Source organism: Tachypleus tridentatus, chromosome 3, assembly GCF_004210375.1.
Source record: "Tachypleus tridentatus isolate NWPU-2018 chromosome 3, ASM421037v1, whole genome shotgun sequence".
Classification (NCBI taxonomy): domain Eukaryota; kingdom Metazoa; phylum Arthropoda; class Merostomata; order Xiphosura; family Limulidae; genus Tachypleus; species Tachypleus tridentatus.
In genome coordinates this window covers 80,069,977-80,089,453 of record NC_134827.1, presented here as the reverse complement: position 1 = coordinate 80,089,453, position 19,477 = coordinate 80,069,977, and the positions used below count along the sequence as shown (strand labels likewise).

Sequence of the window (19,477 nt, the reverse complement as noted above, 5' to 3'; positions counted from 1 at the left end):
GTGATCAGTAAATTGTAATTGTGTGTTTTATTGATATCGCGAATACATGAAGAACTGTTTGACAAGCACTGCAGTAACTATAAGGAATGACAAATTATCAAATACTGTGAAACTGATAACGAAAAAAAAGGGGGGGAGCAAAGGTTAGATCACCGTAACAGATCTCTCTGATCATTTTTAAAAAGATCTATTAACTGTTGCATGTGGACGGTACGAGTGTAACTGTGTGTTTCATTCATTATGTACTGTACGAGTATAACTGTGTGTTTCATTACTTATGTACTATACGAGTGTAACTGTGTGTTTCATTACTTATGTACTGTACGAGTGTAACTGTGTGTTTCATTACCTATGTACTGTACGAGTATAACTGTGTGTTTCATTACTTATGTACTGTACGAGTGTAACTGTGTGTTTCATTACCTATGTACTGTACGAGTGTAACTGTGTGTTTCATTCATTATGTACTGTACGAGTATAACTGTGTGTTTCATTACTTATGTACTGTACGAGTGTAACTGTGTGTTTCATTACCTATGTACTGTACGAGTATAACTGTGTGTTTCATTACTTATGTACTGTACGAGTGTAACTGTGTGTTTCATTACTTATGTACTGTACGAGTGTAACTGTGTGTTTCATTACCTATGTACTGTACGAGTATAACTGTGTGTTTCATTACCTATGTACTGTACGAGTATAACTGTGTGTTTCATTACTTATGTACTGTACGAGTGTAACTGTGTGTTTCATTACTTATGTACTATACGAGTGTAACTGTGTGTTTCATTACCTATGTACTGTACGAGTATAACTGTGTGTTTCATTACTTATGTACTGTACGAGTATAACTGTGTGTTTCATTATCTATGTACTGTACGAGTGTAACTGTGTGTTTCATTACTTATGTACTATACGAGTGTAACTGTGTTTCATTCATTATGTACTGTACGAGTGTAACTGTGTGTTTCATTACTTATGTACTGTACGAGTATAACTGTGTGTTTCATTCATTATGTACTGTACGAGTATAACTGTGTGTTTCATTACCTATGTACTGTACGAGTATAACTGTGTGTTTCATTACCTATGTACTATACGAGTGTAACTGTGTTTCATTCATTATGTACTGTACGAGTGTAACTGTGTTTCATTACTTATGTACTGTACGAGTGTAACTGTGTTTCATTACTTATGTACTGTACGAGTATAACTGTGTGTTTCATTACTTATGTACTGTACGAGTGTAACTGTGTGTTTCATTCATTATGTACTGTACGAGTATAACTGTGTGTTTCATTACTTATGTACTGTACGAGTATAACTGTGTGTTTCATTACCTATGTACTGTACGAGTGTAACTGTGTGTTTCATTACTTATGTACTATACGAGTGTAACTGTGTTTCATTCATTATGTACTGTACGAGTGTAACTGTGTTTCATTACTTATGTACTGTACGAGTATAACTGTGTGTTTCATTACTTATGTACTGTACGAGTGTAACTGTGTGTTTCATTCATTATGTACTGTACGAGTGTAACTGTGTGTTTCATTACTTATGTACTGTACGAGTGTAACTGTGTGTTTCATTACTTATGTACTGTACGAGTGTAACTGTGTGTTTTATTACTTATGTACTGTACGAGTGTAACTGTGTGTTTCATTACCTATGTACTGTACGAGTATAACTGTGTGTTTCATTACTTATGTACTGTACGAGTGTAACTGTGTGTTTCATTACCTATGTACTGTACGAGTGTAACTGTGTGTTTCATTACTTATGTACTATACGAGTGTAACTGTGTTTCATTCATTATGTACTGTACGAGTGTAACTGTGTGTTTCATTACTTATGTACTGTACGAGTGTAACTGTGTGTTTCATTACTTATGTACTGTACGAGTGTAACTGTGTGTTTCATTACCTATGTACTGTACGAGTATAACTGTGTGTTTCATTACTTATGTACTGTACGAGTGTAACTGTGTGTTTCATTCATTATGTACTGTACGAGTGTAACTGTGTGTTTCATTACCTATGTACTGTACGAGTATAACTGTGTGTTAACTGTGTGTTTCATTACTTATGTACTGTACGAGTGTAACTGTGTGTTTCATTACCTATGTACTGTACGAGTGTAACTGTGTGTTTCATTACTTATGTACTATACGAGTGTAACTGTGTTTCATTCATTATGTACTGTACGAGTGTAACTGTGTGTTTCATTACTTATGTACTGTACGAGTGTAACTGTGTGTTTCATTACTTATGTACTGTACGAGTGTAACTGTGTGTTTCATTACCTATGTACTGTACGAGTATAACTGTGTGTTTCATTACTTATGTACTGTACGAGTGTAACTGTGTGTTTCATTACTTATGTACTGTACGAGTATAACTGTGTGTTTCATTACCTATGTACTGTACGAGTGTAACTGTGTGTTTCATTACTTATGTACTATACGAGTGTAACTGTGTTTCATTCATTATGTACTGTACGAGTGTAACTGTGTGTTTCATTACTTATGTACTGTACGAGTATAACTGTGTGTTTCATTACTTATGTACTGTACGAGTGTAACTGTGTGTTTCATTACCTATGTACTGTACGAGTGTAACTGTGTGTTTCATTACTTATGTACTGTACGAGTGTAACTGTGTTTCATTCATTATGTACTGTACGAGTGTAACTGTGTGTTTCATTACTTATGTACTGTACGAGTATAACTGTGTGTTTCATTACTTATGTACTGTACGAGTATAACTGTGTGTTTCATTACCTATGTACTGTACGAGTGTAACTGTGTGTTTCATTACTTATGTACTATACGAGTGTAACTGTGTTTCATTCATTATGTACTGTACGAGTGTAACTGTGTGTTTCATTACTTATGTACTGTACGAGTGTAACTGTGTGTTTCATTATTTATGTACTGTACGAGTGTAACTGTGTGTTTCATTCATTATGCACTGTACGAGTGTAACTGTGTGTTTCATTACCTATGTACTGTACGAGTATAACTGTGTTTCATTACTTATGTACTATACGAGTGTAACTGTGTGTTTCATTACTTAGATATATAAAATTTATTTGTACCTTGCTTTGTAGATAATGAGAAAGGCCTGAATAATACTTCCCTTTCACTTCTGAAACCAAGTATCACAAGACATAACTACTAGACGACACTAGGTACCACAAAATGAAACTACTAATTTTCACAAGGTACCACAAGATATAACTACTAGATGATACTAGGTACCACAAGATATAACTACTAGATGACACTAGGCATCACAAGATATAACTTCTAGTTGTCACAAGGTACCACAAGCTATAATCACTAGATGACATTAGGTATCACAAGATATAACTACTAGATGGCACAAAGTACCACAAGATATAACTACTAGATGACACTAGGTACCACAAGATATAACTACTAGATGACACTAGGTACCACCAGATATAACTACTAGACGACGCTAGGTACCACAAGATATAATTACTAGTTGTCACAAGGCACCACAAGATATAATAAAATATAAGGTACCACAACGAGCTGCTCTACTTCATAAAATATCAAAAATCCTACAATCCCAAAATTTGCATATTTTGAAAATATTGTGTTGATGATCTATCGGACACATTCTCAAGTTTGACACGTTTTCTTTCTCTGTCTTACGTGAAACAGTTTTCTGTGTATATACTATTTTCGGTTCGTTTATTTTAGACGTAGTACCTCTACATCCCTCTGGCGGTGAAAAGTAGGTTGCTGGTACAAAAATAAGTAGTTTAATATCCAAGTCTTTTCAACTTCGTGTAACTATTCATGAAATGTAGAGTTGGACAGCGAAAGAAATATTTATGTATGATATTTACAGCGCAGAATGCTAGAAATATCAAATTATTTTAATTAGTGGTCCACCGAAAAAAAATAAAGTGGGTATACCTAGTACGTAGGCTACACAAAAATAAAGACTGGTAATATCAAACCCCTTAACAGTGGTTATTTCTCAAATACACAGCCAGACAGGCACATAGGTAAACAGCTAACATCTGTGTACGTGGAGTATTCTACATACATGTACATAAATGCGAAGAGCGTGCGCGCGGAGTTCTTTTTTTCAACAAATCTCGTGATGTTTGCTGCTCGTACAATAGAAACTATATATATATACAGTTTAACACACAATTCACAAAATTTAGACCTTAGACTGAATTGTGCTTAATAATTCAGAGAAGACAAGTTTCAGATTCGAGTTTAAAAATTGGTGCAAAGTTAATTCGTAAAGCAAACAACATTTGCAAAATAGACAGCCCTTCTATTCTCTCTGCCATGAAAAACAAAAACTTGCCAATAAATCAAGCCTCCGTGTAAGTACATAGTCCCTAATTCCACAAGGTGGCGCTTTGCGTGTCCAAACGAATACAATTTTCTTCGAACTGGTGTTCAGTTGTTGGATTAAATTATTAATTAAGCGCTATATTATAATCATTAGCCCCTTTCAAATTGTTGGGAAGAGTCACCAAACTAAGTCGAAACAGCAGTTACTTCTACTTACTTAAAGTACTTACTGGAACAAAGCTCTGTTAATACACAACACTGCGTTAATACTTTGATTCAAAACATTATGTAATAACTCAATATAAAACATTATGTTAGCACCTCAATATAAAACGTTATGTTAATACCTTAATTCAAAACATTACGTTAATATTTCACTAAGGTACGTTATGTTTATTACGATCTTAAAGCGGTACATTGGATTAATATTTTCATACGACAAGTTGTGCTAACACTTTTGTGGAGACAGTATGTGTTGTTCTCTTAAAGAAAGTATACCTACATTCAGATAGTGCATTCTTTTCATCTTCACAGATTATCTGATCTCAGAGAATGATATATTAACATAAATCTGATTATATACCACTTCATCAACTGTACTAGTTTAAGGAACAGGCCACGTGACACGGGCAACAATAATAGCATAAGCATCATCTGTCGTCATGCGTGAAAGCACTACGCCATCTTCGTTTTCCAATAATAAAATATAAACCTCAAGATGAAAGAACAAACATAGACCATAACTACCTTTCCAGTGGACTTTCTCTGTTATCCGAGATGAAAGGAAAAGAAACTCGAAGACGACTGTCCGCCTACAGCAAGTCCGTCAAGCTAAGTTCCAAGAACCTTACTGTAGCTTGTCGTAGCGAAAAATAGAACTAAGGGAGCGTTTGTTATTCTAGACAGTAAGTTATCCAGCTTAGTTAGAGTTAGCTTTTTCAAATTTTTGTTTACTGTTATATTAAGTCTTGTTGTAATATTTCCTGGGCATTACTAACAAAGCGACCTTTTATCTTTAACACTAAGAACTGTGTCTGAGTTTACACAACTTGAATAATTAAGGTTGGCCCCTTATGTGGGATGTTGCTGGCAAAATCTCAACAAAGCTATTAGTTTTGCCTTTATCTGGGAAACAAAATAGTCGCGATTAGAGTTACATCTTTTACTCAACAGGGGTGAAACTAAACAGTCTCTACGTGGATTAGGCTTCTTATTTTCTGATCTTCTTGGAAAATACTTGTTCAAATCTGGTATAAAACACAAACAACTAAAAGCGACCCGCAGAGAAGAGAAGACAAATAGTCGTGATACGTTTACTTTCTTAAAAACAAAATTGATTTTAAAATGAATTTTAATGGAATGAGCCTTTCGGTCAGGAGAGAACAAAACTGTAGATATATGAGTAAAGTCTAGTCTTAAGTTTAACAGCTCAATGTACACATTTATATACAACTTTCCAAAGGGATTATGGTGTTATGAGCATTCAGCGAAACGTTGTTTATGGAAGGTGGACGTTCGGTCAAAGTAGATATTTCGATATTATCAACAGTCCACTTTTTCCTTTAGGTTCGGATCCCCATCATACCAAATATGCTCGTTATAATGTGACGGTCAAACCCACTATTCGTTTGTAAAAGAGTAGCCCAACAGTTGGCGGTGGGTGTTGATGTCTAGCTGCCTTCCCTCTAGTCTTACATTGGTAAATTAGGAACGGCTTGCGCACATAGTCTTCGTGCAGCTTTGGGCGAAACTTAAAAAAACAATCAAACAATCTTTTCTTGACGACGAGAAATCCACTTGAAATACAAATGTATCTCAGAACAGCTGGTATGGGTATTAACACTTTTATTGATAAGGTGAGAACAATGTTTCGACTTTCCTATGTCATCTTTATATTAAGAAAGATGAACCTGAAGATGACTCAGGAAGTTCGAAACGTTATTCTCACCTTATCAATAAAAGTGTTATTACCCATACCAGCTGTTCTGAGATACAAACAATCCTATAAATGAAAGTCCTTCGTTCGAACTTTGAAACGTAGGGGAACTTAGCCAGCCTCTAGATGTGACGTACCTCATACACCTCTGTGTCATTGTGACAACCTTCAGATCTTGTGGTCAGTCTCTACCCCAACCGACGAGTTCTGGTATTTAACAAATGTCCTCCTGAGTGACGATATGTGACGGTAAAAAGATAACAACTTAAATTGCTATTTTAACATCACACTTATTTAAAATGTGATGTGGAATAATTAAGAGAAATGTTAAAAAATATTTAGTTCATTACGATTTTATCGCAAAAGATAGCTATCTATATCGTATATTGATACTGAAATCACTTCAAGACCCTTTGTTCGTATAAACGTTACTGGAGTTTTGGAAATAAAAATATTTTCTGTGATAAATCAAAATTCAAATTTAAATACAGTAGAAGGTAAGATATATAAAACTCATGTATGCAGTCCTATAATTGTATTGTTATTTCTTGAAGTGTTATGCTTGTATTATTGTTTTTTAATATCATTATTGTTTTAAATTGTCTTATTATTACTATATTAAATCGTCGTATTACCATTATTGTTTTCAATTGTCTTATTTTATTAAATCGTTGTATTACCATTATTGTTTTAAATTACTTATTTTATTAAATCGTTGTATTACCATTATTGTTTTCAATTACTTATTTTATTAAATCGTCGTATTACCATTATTGTTTTAAATTGTCTTGTCACTATTTTCTCTCAAAGGAATTTTTAATTAAAACATGCTCCAGAAATGTTAACATAAGGAATTTCTAGTTGAAACATGTTCCAGAAAACCTAACGTAACAAGAATATATAAAAACCTTCAGTTTAGTCCCCAGATGGGTTAACCGTAAGGTTAAGGGTTTTCAATACTAAAATCCATTGTTCAATTGCAGCTAGTCCATTGTGTAACAAACACTGCGATAAAACAAACAAACACGGTTAAAGCTGAAAATATAAGAACATGCAGACGTAAATACGATAGTGTTAATATTAATGTGGATAAACTTAATTCGTGATAGAAACAGTAATAATTAAATAATGGTAAAAAATGTCATCTTATTAATCATAACATAGAGACACTATGGTGTATTTCATCAGTAACGGCCCGGCATAGCCAAGTGGTTAGGGCACTCGTAATCTGAGAGTCGCGGGTTAGAATCCCCGTCATATCAAACATGCTCGCCCTTTCAGCTGTAGGGGCGTTAAAATTTACATTCAATCTCACTATTCGTTGGTAAAAGAGTAGCCCAAGAGTTAGCTGTTATTTTTTATGACTAGTTGCCTTCCCTCTGGTCTTACACTGATAAATTAGGGATGGCTAATGCAGATAGCCCTCATGTAGCTTGGAGCGAAATTCAAAAACAAACAAGTAAAGCCTGTCCTTAATTTTTAAAACCTAATTTCACATTCAAAAGAAACTACGCCGAGAAAACTAGTACTACATTAATAAACATGTGAACTATAACATTTCATAGAATGTTAGGAACTATTCAAGTTCTCACAGTTTGATATACCTAATTTACTGTATTATTTTTTAATAAATTAAGTAGGACCTTGCTACAAGACCGTGTACAAGAATGTCTCTGTAGCCTAGGAGTTTTGGGTTCGGCATGGCCTCGTGGTTAAGGCACTCGACTCGTAATCCAAGAGTCCCCTCACACCAAATATATTCTCCCCGTCAGCCGTGGGGACGTTATAATGTGACGGTCAATACCACTTTTTGTTGGTAAAAGAGTAGCCCAAGAGTTGGCGGTGGGTGATCATGATTAGATGCCTTCCCTCTAGTCTTACACTGCTAAATTACGGACGACTAGCACAGATAGCCCTCGTGTAGCTTTGCGCAAATTTCCAAAACCAACAAATCTAGAAGATTCTTTTCGCTAAAGAAACGAATTCGGGTATGGGTTGGAATTCTACATAATCTCACTTTCATTCTTCGTTTTAAAAAAAGAAACAATTCTAGATTCACAAAATCTCACTTAAATTTTTATAGATAAATTATTATTAAAGCAATATAGCCCTAGTTTAGCTATCCTATACCTCTCACAATATAGCAATTACAAACAAAAATATATTACAATCAAAAGTCAGAGCTCTCTGACAAAAACATATTTGACACGACTCACTTAGATGGTAGTTAAATATTCTATGTCAAACTCTTGGCGTGTCAACATTATAACTTTTATTTATCTTCTTAAACAAACTTGTAGTCAATATAATGAATCCATGTGACCTGAAAACACGTGACGTTTTCAACATTCAAGATATTTATTTATTTACAATATTGCTTTACATATTTCGCATTAATAAAAATACCGTTCATGGGTAAGTTTGTCACACTCCATCAAATATATACTTAAAATATTCAACTGTATGAACACTAAATTTACAAACAAAATCTTACACCATATTCATGTAGGTTGCGCAGCGTTGTTGTATGGTAATAACGTGGTCGTGTCAATCAGAGTTCGAACCTTGGTCAGGACAAACGATTATTTGAGGCTTATTTGTAAAATCTGCAAATATGTGTTCAATATTTTAATAAAATGTCCTTTTTTATTATCAAATGTTACAATACAAAAGGCTTGAAGTTTATTTACAAAAACAATACGAAATCAGATGCACTGTAAAGGTTCTCATAACTTCACTTGTATGTTTTAGCAATAATGAACAGAATATTTATTTCATAAATTTTTATCATAATCTAACCTGTATAAAAATCAGTGTCACGTCATGACACGCCTGATTTTTGAAATAGGAGTCATAAAAGCCAAATGCATTCGCCCAGATTGAATTATTATCTGTCCATCACGATTTTGATGATGGGGTACGAAGGGGCTGTGAGGGGGATGCCATGAAACCTTATAAGTGCAGTGAGTGTTGGTATCCTGTCTTAAAGTAAAGACGTACTGTGGAATCACCTAGTCTAAATCCAAGTACATAAAATTTATCATGAAAGAAAGAAATATCAGTCCAAATTTAAATTTAAATAGTTTCTGTATTAAGCTATTTTCTGTTATATCATAATCTTTATAGCTGAAACAAACCTCTATTTAACGGATAATCTCAATTAAGAAATCAACAAATATTTTTTTTCCAGTTTTGTTGTTCATATATTTCATTAAAAGAAAAATGTCGTACGTCAAACCACCAATACGTTAACTACAGATATATATATTTAAATATGTATATACTATTGTATTGTCGATACAACGTTTCGGGAAACGCCCTTCTTCAGGTATCACTAACTGAACAGTAAATCCGTAAACGAAAACATTATAAATCGAAGGTCGCGTGGCAATGTAACAAATGAACATACATATACAGTTACTTAAATACATCCAGAGATATATGTATCTATGTATGGTATATATATATATAGATTGATTATTTGGAATTAAACATAACGCTCCACAATAGGTTATCTGTGCTCTGCCCAACACGGGTATCAAAACCCGGTTTTTAGCTGTGTGATTCCGCAGACATATCAATGTGCCACTGGGAAAGGGGGGCATACATATATATAGGAATATGTATATGTGTGTGTATATATATACAACTTTTCCTATTATTTCAGATGTTTCTAAGAATTGTTATACGTCATATTGTCACGCGACCTTCAATTTAGAATGTTTTTGTTCGCTGATTCACTGTTCAGCTAGTGATACCTCAAGAAGGGCATTGTTCGAAACATTGTATCGACAATAGTATATATAAATATATATATCAGTAGTTAACTTCTTGGTCGTTTGACCTACGACATCTTTCTTTTATCTCTTTTAACAACCACCACGCGTAATTTCTTTCACTAACATTACTTGGTTACTTTCTTTCTGGAACTGATATGTTACACTAACATTACTTGGTTATTTTCTTTCTGGGACTGATATGTTACACTAACATTACTTGGTTACTTTCTTTCTGGAACTGATATGTTACACTAACATTACTTGGTTACTTTCTTTCTGGAACTGATATGTTACACTAACATTACTTGGTTACTTTCTTTCTGGAACTGATATGTTACACTAACATTACTTGGTTACTTTCTTTCTGGAACTGATATGTTACACTAACATTACTTGGTTACTTTCTTTCTGGAACTGATATGTTACACTAACATTACTTGGTTACTTTCTTTCTGGAACTGATATGTTACACTAACATTACTTGGTTACTTTCTTTCTGGAACTGATATGTTACACTAACATTACTTGGTTACTTTCTTTCTGGAACTGATATGTTACACTAACATTACTTGGTTACTTTCTTTCTGGAACTGATAAAGCAATGTAAAGGTATTTTGCACCCCTAAGGGTATCGGTTAATAAAAACAGAATACCTCAGAACACACGGTTGATGTATAGCACCCAACTTTACAATATGAATTAATAAAAACATAATCCTTCAGAACACATGACTGATATATAGCACCCAACTTTACAATATGAATTAATAAAAAACATAATCCTGCAGAACACACGACTGATATATAGGACCCAACTTTATGATATAAATTAATACAAACATAATCCTTCAAAACACATTGTTGATGTGTGGTACCCAACTTTACAATAGGAATTAATAAAAACATAATCCTTCAGAACACACAACTGATAATCACCTTCAACGACTAATCACATAGAAGGTGTGTTTAGCCTGTGAGAGAAAACAAACTTACTGTATATAATATATATGCATAACAAAACGATAACCACCTTCAACGACTAATCACATAGAAGGTGTGTTTAGCTTGTGAGAGAAAGCAAACTTATTGTATGTAATATATATGCATAACAAAACAATAACCACCTTCAACGACTAATCACATGGAAGGTGTGATTAGCCTGTGAGAGAAAGCAAACTTACTGTATATAATATATATGCATAACAAAACGATAACCACCTTTAACGACTAATCACATAGAAGGTGTGTTTAGCCTGTGAGAGAAAACAAACTTACTCTATATAATATATATGCATAATAAAACGATAATCACCTATAACGACTAATCACATAGAAGGTGTGTTTAGCCTGTGAGAGAAAACAAACTTACTGTATATAATATATATGTATAACAAAACGATAACCACCTTCAACGACTAATCACATAGAAGGTGTGTTTAGCCTGTGAGAGAGAGCAAACTTACTGTATATAATATATATGCATAACAAAACGATAACCACCTTTAACGACTAATCACATAGAAGGTGTGTTTAGCCTGTGAGAGAAAACAAACTTACTGTATATAATATATATGCATAATAAAATGATAATCACCTTTAACGACTAATCACATAGAAGGTGTGTTTAGCCTGTGAGAGAAAACAAACTTACTGTATATAATATATATGCATAACAAAACGATAACCACCTTCAACGACTAATCACATAGAAGGTGTGTTTAGCCTGTGAGAGAAAGCAAACTTACTGTATATAAGATATATGCATAACAAAACAATAACCACCTTCAACGACTAATCACATAGAAGGTGTGTTTAGCCTGTGAGAGAAAGCAAACTTACTGTATATAATATATATGCATAACAAAACGATAACCACCTTTAACGACTAATCACATAGAAGGTGTGTTTAGCCTGTGAGAGAAAACAAACTTACTGTATATAATATATATGTATAACAAAACGATAACCACCTTCAACGACTAATCACATAGAATGTGTGTTTAGCCTGTGAGAGAAAGCAAACTTACTGTATATAAGATATATGCATAACAAAACGATAACCACCTTCAACGACTAATCACATAGAAGGTGTGTTTAGCCTGTGAGAGAAAACAAACTTACTGTATATAATATACATGTATAACAAAACGATAACCACCTTCAACGACTAATCACATAGAAGGTGTGTTTAGCCTGTGAGAGAAAGCAAACTTACTGTATATAAGATATATGCATAACAAAACGATAACCACCTTCAACGACTAATCACATAGAAGGTGTGTTTAGCCTGTGAGAGAAAGCAAACTTACTGTATATAATATATATGCATAACAAAACGATAACCACCTTTAACGACTAATCACATAGAAGGTGTGTTTAGCCTGTGAGAGAAAACAAACTTACTGTATATAATATATATGCATAATAAAACGATAATCACCTTTAACGACTAATCACATAGAAGGTGTGTTTAGCCTGTGAGAGAAAACAAACTTACCGTATATAATATATATGCATAACAAAACGATAACCACCTTCAACGACTAATCACATGGAAGGTGTGTTTAGCCTGTGAGAGAAAGCAAACTTACTGTATATAAGATATATGCATAACAAAACCTTCAACGACTAATCACATAGAAGGTGTGTTTAGCCTGTGAGAGAAAGCAAACTTACTGTATATAAGATATATGCATAACAAAACCTTCAACGACTAATCACATAGAAGGTGTGTTTAGCCTGTGAGAGAAAGCAAACTTACTGTATATAATATATATGCATAATAAAACGATAACCACCTTTAACGACTAATCACATAGAAGGTGTGTTTAGCCTGTGAGAGAAAACAAACTTACTGTATATAATATATATGTATAATAAAACGATAATCACCTTTAACGACTAATCACATAGAAGGTGTGTTTAGCCTGTGAGAGAAAACAAACTTACTGTATATAATATGTATGCATAACAAAACGATAACCACCTTCAACGACTAATCACATAGAAGGTGTGTTTAGCCTGTGAGAGAAAGCAAACTTACTGTATATAATATATATGCATAACAAAACGATAACCACCTTCAACGACTAATCACACAGAAGGTGTGTTTAGCCTGTGAGAGAAAGCAAACTTACTGTATATAATATATATGCACAACAAAACGATAACCACCTTCAACGACTAAACACATAGAAGGTGTGTTTAGCCTGTGAGAGAAAGCAAACTTACTGTATATAATATATATGCATAACAAAACGATAACCACCTTTAACGACTAATCACATAGAAGGTGTGTTTAGCCTGTGAGAGAAAGCAAACTTACTGTATATAATATATATGCATAACAAAACGATAACCACCTTCAACGACTAATCACATAGAAGGTGTGTTTAGCCTGTGAGAAAAAGCAAACTTACTGTATATAATATATATGCATAACAAAACGATAACCACCTTTAACGACTAATCACATAGAAGGTGTGTTTAGCCTGTGAGAGAAAACAAACTTACTGTATATAATATATATGCATAATAAAACGATAATCACCTTTAACGACTAATCACATAAAAGGTGTGTTTAGCCTGTGAGAGAAAACAAACTTACTGTATATAATATATATGCATAATAAAACGATAACCACCTTCAACGACTAATCACATAGAAGGTGTGTTTAGCCTGTGAGAGAAAGCAAACTTACTGTATATAATATATATGCATAACAAAACGATAACCACCTTTAACGACTAATCACATAGAAGGTGTGTTTAGCCTGTGAGAGAAAACAAACTTACTGTATGTAATATATATGCATAACAAAACGATAACCACCTTCAACGACTAACCATATAGTGTGTTAGAGTTTGTGTTTTTCTTATAGGAAAGCCACATCGGGCTACCTGCTGAGCCCACCGAGGGGAATCGAACCTCTGATTTTAGCGTTGTAAATCTGGAGACATACCGCTGTACTAGTGGGGGGGGGCATTAACCATATAGAAGGTGTGTTTAGCCTGTAAGAGAAAACAAACTCACTGTATATAATATATATGCATAAAACGATAACCACCTTTAACGATTGCAGATTTTTTTTATATTAATATGAAGATGGAAGGCAATTTTTTGTAACATTTCTCGATATCAAAGTTGTATTTACATCCAGATTTGCTGATCCCACGACAGTAAATGTGCCAAAGTCCCTGAGATGAACTTTCGTGAATCACAGTTCCACAATAAGCACATCCTTGGCCTGTCTTGTTTCTCGAGACGTTTACACACTGAAGTAAGGCTTAGTATAAACCTTCAACTATGTAGCGTTACTAAACAAGAGAAGCATTTCTACACTGCAGGAAGTGCTTTACAGTTTGATATAGTCGTACTAGGCAAGATAAACTTCAATAACTTTGTTGCACGATACTTCTAAAATTCTGATTTTTTACATATCTGTATGATCCCAATTCCTTATATGATCTGCATATATAAAGCACAAACATCTGTGTGTTTCTGTTTGTCCATTATCTAACTACCCCTAGGTTGCCGGGCCAATCTCAACCAAACTTTACGGAATGATAAATAGATAAATTAAGTATGATAATGTGGGGGGACGAGGGTTGTGGTTCATAACGTTATTCACTCCACCACACCATTATTGCTGTTGTTGTTTATTGTGTTTGACATAACTATATTCCTAGATGGCGCCACGTCCTGACACCAAACAAAAAAATTTCTATAACACACAGAGACGCAGTGTGGGAAAGGCACACAAATGTCGTATATATCTCCGGGTGCACTAGCACTCTTTACGTATAAATGCAATGAAAAAATGGCCGCTACGTAAACGCAGACGAAATGTGTATTATAACAGCCGACACAACGTTGATATGAAAGTCATTTTTTGAGTTATACCCGCTTCCAGGGGCGGTCTCGATCTTTCAGGAGCCCCGGGCAGAATTCGATAAATGGATCCCCATAATGATAAGTAGATTAAAAGGCATAGCACAGGGAGTCCTTCCATATGTTGGTCCCTGAACAATTGCCCAGTTTACCCAATAGGTAAGATTGCCTATGCCCATTTCTTACCATGACTCGTGACCTTATAACTTGACTCTGTAACACACTTCTGTAGCCAATGACCGCCAGTTCAGTTCATTAATTATGTGAAACAGTGTGGAATGACATTAAAAACTGGGTATTAGAATTCAATAAAAGAAAGCACCGCTACCGCCATTATTTTGTCCTGTTACCTCTTCGTACAAAGTGACCTTGACCCTTACACAGTGTACACCGTGCATTAAGTATATAGATATTGAGTTTTTAAAGTTCCTTTGTTTTTGAATTTCGCGTAAAGCTACACTAGGGCTATCTGCACTAGCCGTCCCTAATTTAGCAGTGTAAGACTAGAGGGAATGCAATTAGTCATCACCACCTACCACCAATCTTCGACTACTCTATTACCAACGAATAGTGGGATTGGTCAACATTACAACGCCCACCACTTGGCCAGATAAAGATAATTTATACGTTCACAATAGCGATGACTCGAAGTAGTTTATTTTTTACCATCTAGCTGGCCCAACATGACCAGGTGGGTTAAGGCGTTCGATTCGTAATCTGAGGGTCGCGTGGTCGAAAACCCGTTACGCCAAACATGCTCGCCCTTTCAGCCGTGGGGACGATATAGGTGACGGTCAATCCCCCTATTTGTTGGTAAAAAGAGTAGCCCAAGAATTGGCGGTGGTTGTTAATGACTTGCTGCTTTCCATCTAGTCTTACACTGCTAAATGAGGGACGGCTAGCGCGGATAGCCCTCGTGTATCTTTGCGCGAAAATTTAAAAACAAACATACTTTTTCACATATATAGTTTGATGTAGTAACGGACATAACTGATAGAATTAAGTTTAATTGAATTTTAGGTAATGTACACTGGTCAGTGTCCGAATGGGTCACTCTTGTGAGTTAATTACTAAATTATTTATCAATGAAGGAAAGAACGCGTCACTAACTCTAGAATCCAACTCACCCAGTTGAAGTTCGCCAACTGAAAAGGTACAGGCAGCTTCCCATAACTGCAACCATTGTTAATTTTGAAACTGAAAACTCTCCTACTGAAGTGATACTAGAATGTCAGTTGAAGTACATAACTCTCTTACTGTAGTGACACTAGAATGTCAGTAGAAATGCATAACTTTTCTACTGTAGTGACACTGGAATGTCAGTAGAAATGCATAACTCTCCTACTGTAGTGACACTAGCCGTCTCTAATTTAGCAGTGTAAGACTAGAGGGAATGCAATTAGTCATCACCACCTACCACCAATCTTCGACTACTCTATTACCAACGAATAGTGGGATTGGCCATCACATTATAACGTCCCCCACCGTTGAAAGGGCGTGCGAACATGTTTGATGTAACAGGGATTCGAACCCGCGACCCTCAGATTACGAGTCGAGCGTCCTAACTACTTGAGCATGCCGCGCCTGTTCAGAGTTTATATAAAAACGTTGGGTGAAGTAATAATGAATGTTATAATAACATTTCATGTTATAAATAAGTTGTGTGAAAGTTTATATTTTTGTGTAATTTATTATATCATTGCTGACACATTCTTTTAAGTCATAACCGGGACAAAGGACAAGTACCTACCTCAGATGGTGTCTGTGTAGTCCTAACTTGTTATATGACATTTTTGGACTTCTCACTTATTGCATACTGTATTTGTGACATTAAATTGATACGTCTTACTCGTGTTATTTTAAAATACTGCATCCTATCTATGTAAAGCAAGTCAAGCATGCTAAAGGTGATATCATTTTATTAATAAATTAATTATAATTAAAAGTACAATGTTGTTGCACAAATGTTTTTAAGATTAAAGTTGTGCGAGTAATTTCGTAAAGTTATTCAAATAAATGACTTATGTTGTGTTCAACGTAGTTTTACGTCACTTCATGCAGTTATTAGAAAGGTTATTTAATTATAAACAGAGAATTTCGACATAAATAGTTTTAAATATTTTATTTGTCCTGTTAAAACAAAATCTTAGGCCAAATACGACAAAAATAGCTAAATGTCTCTGGTTGTAATAATTCTTTTATCTGACGTAATGAACTCCCAGAAGAGTTCTTCGTTTTCTGTAGATTAAACTGGTTTGTTTGTTTTTAATTTTAAGCTATCTATTAGATAAGGATTCAACAGCCATATCAGATTAAAGTATAGCCGTTCCTAATTTGTAGCTGTTGATATCACGATGAGCAACCAATAAGCATCTGCCGTCAATATTCTTGATAACAAATTTAACTCCCTTAGCAGCAAAACAATTACTTAAATCAATAACGTATAAATTATCTCAGAAAGCTCTCTCTAGTTTAACCTGTAAACCTTGTAGTAAAACTAGTGCAAATTAACAACCTTAGTGAGGTGATGAATTAAATTATTAATAATTAACCCACTGGTAAAGCTACCAGTTTTAATTAGTATTACTAATGCTGTAAATTGGTGACACAGCATAGAACTTGGAAGTTCTTTCTTTGACATAATTGGTTTAATTAATATCAACAGTTTCAGCAACTAGAAGTCATAAAATATAATAAAAGTCACGTTACTTTCTTTTTTAATTCAGGTTATCATTTGTCCATTACGATTTCAAAATCAAAGGTGTGGGGTAAAATGTGATTTCCACCACAAGTTTTAGGGATATCGCTATTGATACTTCGCTAGCTTTCGGCGTTTCGACTAAATATTTGAACTTTAAAAACTTCGAAGATTTAAGCTTTCATTATTTTTAGTAAGAGAATGAAAAAGGCCAACGTTTTTATTCTTATGCGTAAAAAAATTCAAGATAAAATAATAGCCCTAACAGGAACAACGCTGAATTAAGACGATGCGTTATTATAAAGTACTATTATTACACTACAGTCACGTTAGGATTACTAACATAATTATTTTCTTACTAAATATCATTTCATAAGTTTCTCTACTGACCTTCAAAGGTTTAAATCCGTTGTGTTTAAAATTAATTTTGCAATACAGGATACTAAAGCGCTGAAATGATCAAAGTTTGTTTGTAGTAAACAAACTGAATGCCCGTCATGTGACGGAAAATAACTCATTTTTCTTTTGAAAATTATATCTAAACAAATGTTTTGAAGACATGTTTTTTGAAAATTAATTATAATTTAGAAACAATATGTGTATAGATAATGGCTATCCTATTTCTAGTATTTTGCGAAAACAACATTTTTATCTATATTTGCCTTTATTGTTATTTGATATTAACTTTATTAGCATTTTAACTTCTGTATATTTCCGTGTTCGAAATGTCTTCCTGATAAATTTTCATAACTTAAAACATTCGAAAAACATATTCCTACTTGGTTAACTGTATGACCCTGCAATTTACTAATTGTGATGGTAAAGATGGTAAATTTCATTATGAATTTCGAGGTCTTCTCTTTGGATTGTCTCCCTGGTTTTTGTCTCGTTAGGTTAGGCTGATGGGTGGATGAAGCGCGCTTTATATGGGCATTTTAAAAATTGAAATGTGCTGCGGGTAAAACAAGCTGGTTATTACAGAGTTGCAGCCAAGGGTTCCTATTAGACAAAATTTGTAATGTTGTATTATTGTGTACCCTTGACAACCAAACAAACATAATGGTGAATTTCAGTCAATGTTTATGACTTTTGTGCGTCAGTTTACGAAACGACGAGGAGGGGGGGGGGCTCATATAACAAATTCGATTTCATGACTCGTCACGACTTTTACCTACTTATTCTGAATTCCAATTATATGCTCAAAATAGCGCATCATCCATTAAATATATGACTGGAAGAATTTTTTTTTTAATTTAAACTTTCCTTTCGCAGCAGAAAGCGCCGTCGTTTCGTATAATTTTGGTGTTGATCGGTACCGTAACGGCCAAGAAATCGACGTGACAGAGAGATGTCTTTACGTTTGAATATAATACGTTATTATAATACGTTCAAGAGATGTCAAAATATTTTTGTATTAGGAGCGCCACCTTTAACCAACAGCATAAGATAAAAACATGTTAACCCAAGAAAATGCGATAATACATCACTAGACTTCCACGTAATAAAATGATAACTTTAATATTTTTATTATTTTAAAATGCGCATAAAAATCTCCAGTAATATTCCGAAATATTTCAGAAAAGTTGTGATTTCTTCAACCATGTAAGAATAACTAGAAATAAATTGCACGCGTTATTATATTAAATAAGTATGTAATTTAAACTAAGCAATTATAAACTACTAATGTTTTTAATTAAGCCCATAGTTATAGTAATAATGTCTGAAATATAGAAGCAACAGAGGGCGCTGTTGTTAAGGGAGATTATGGCGTTTGTTCTGGTCGCTATGTTGGCAAGAGCCCATAGTATGCTTTATTGTTCTTTGCA

The 19,477-nt window shown here is 34.2% G+C and overlaps 1 protein-coding gene across 5 annotated transcripts in view; it reads right to left on the bottom strand.

Annotated features, from left to right (window-relative positions):
- The window catches only part of LOC143247316 (muscle calcium channel subunit alpha-1-like), a 133,449-nt gene that overhangs the window by 96,784 nt on the left and 17,188 nt on the right, over positions 1-19,477 (bottom strand). Inside the window, exon 1 of one of the 5 annotated variants that reach the window (XM_076495152.1) lies at positions 5,096-5,384. The exons of 3 other annotated variants lie outside the window; for them this stretch is intronic. The gene's annotated coding sequence lies outside the window, so the exon portion shown is untranslated. Of the gene's footprint in view, positions 1-4,850; positions 4,967-5,095; positions 5,385-19,477 lie in introns of those variants that run through there. One more of the 5 variants, XM_076495153.1, reaches the window with a different exon arrangement.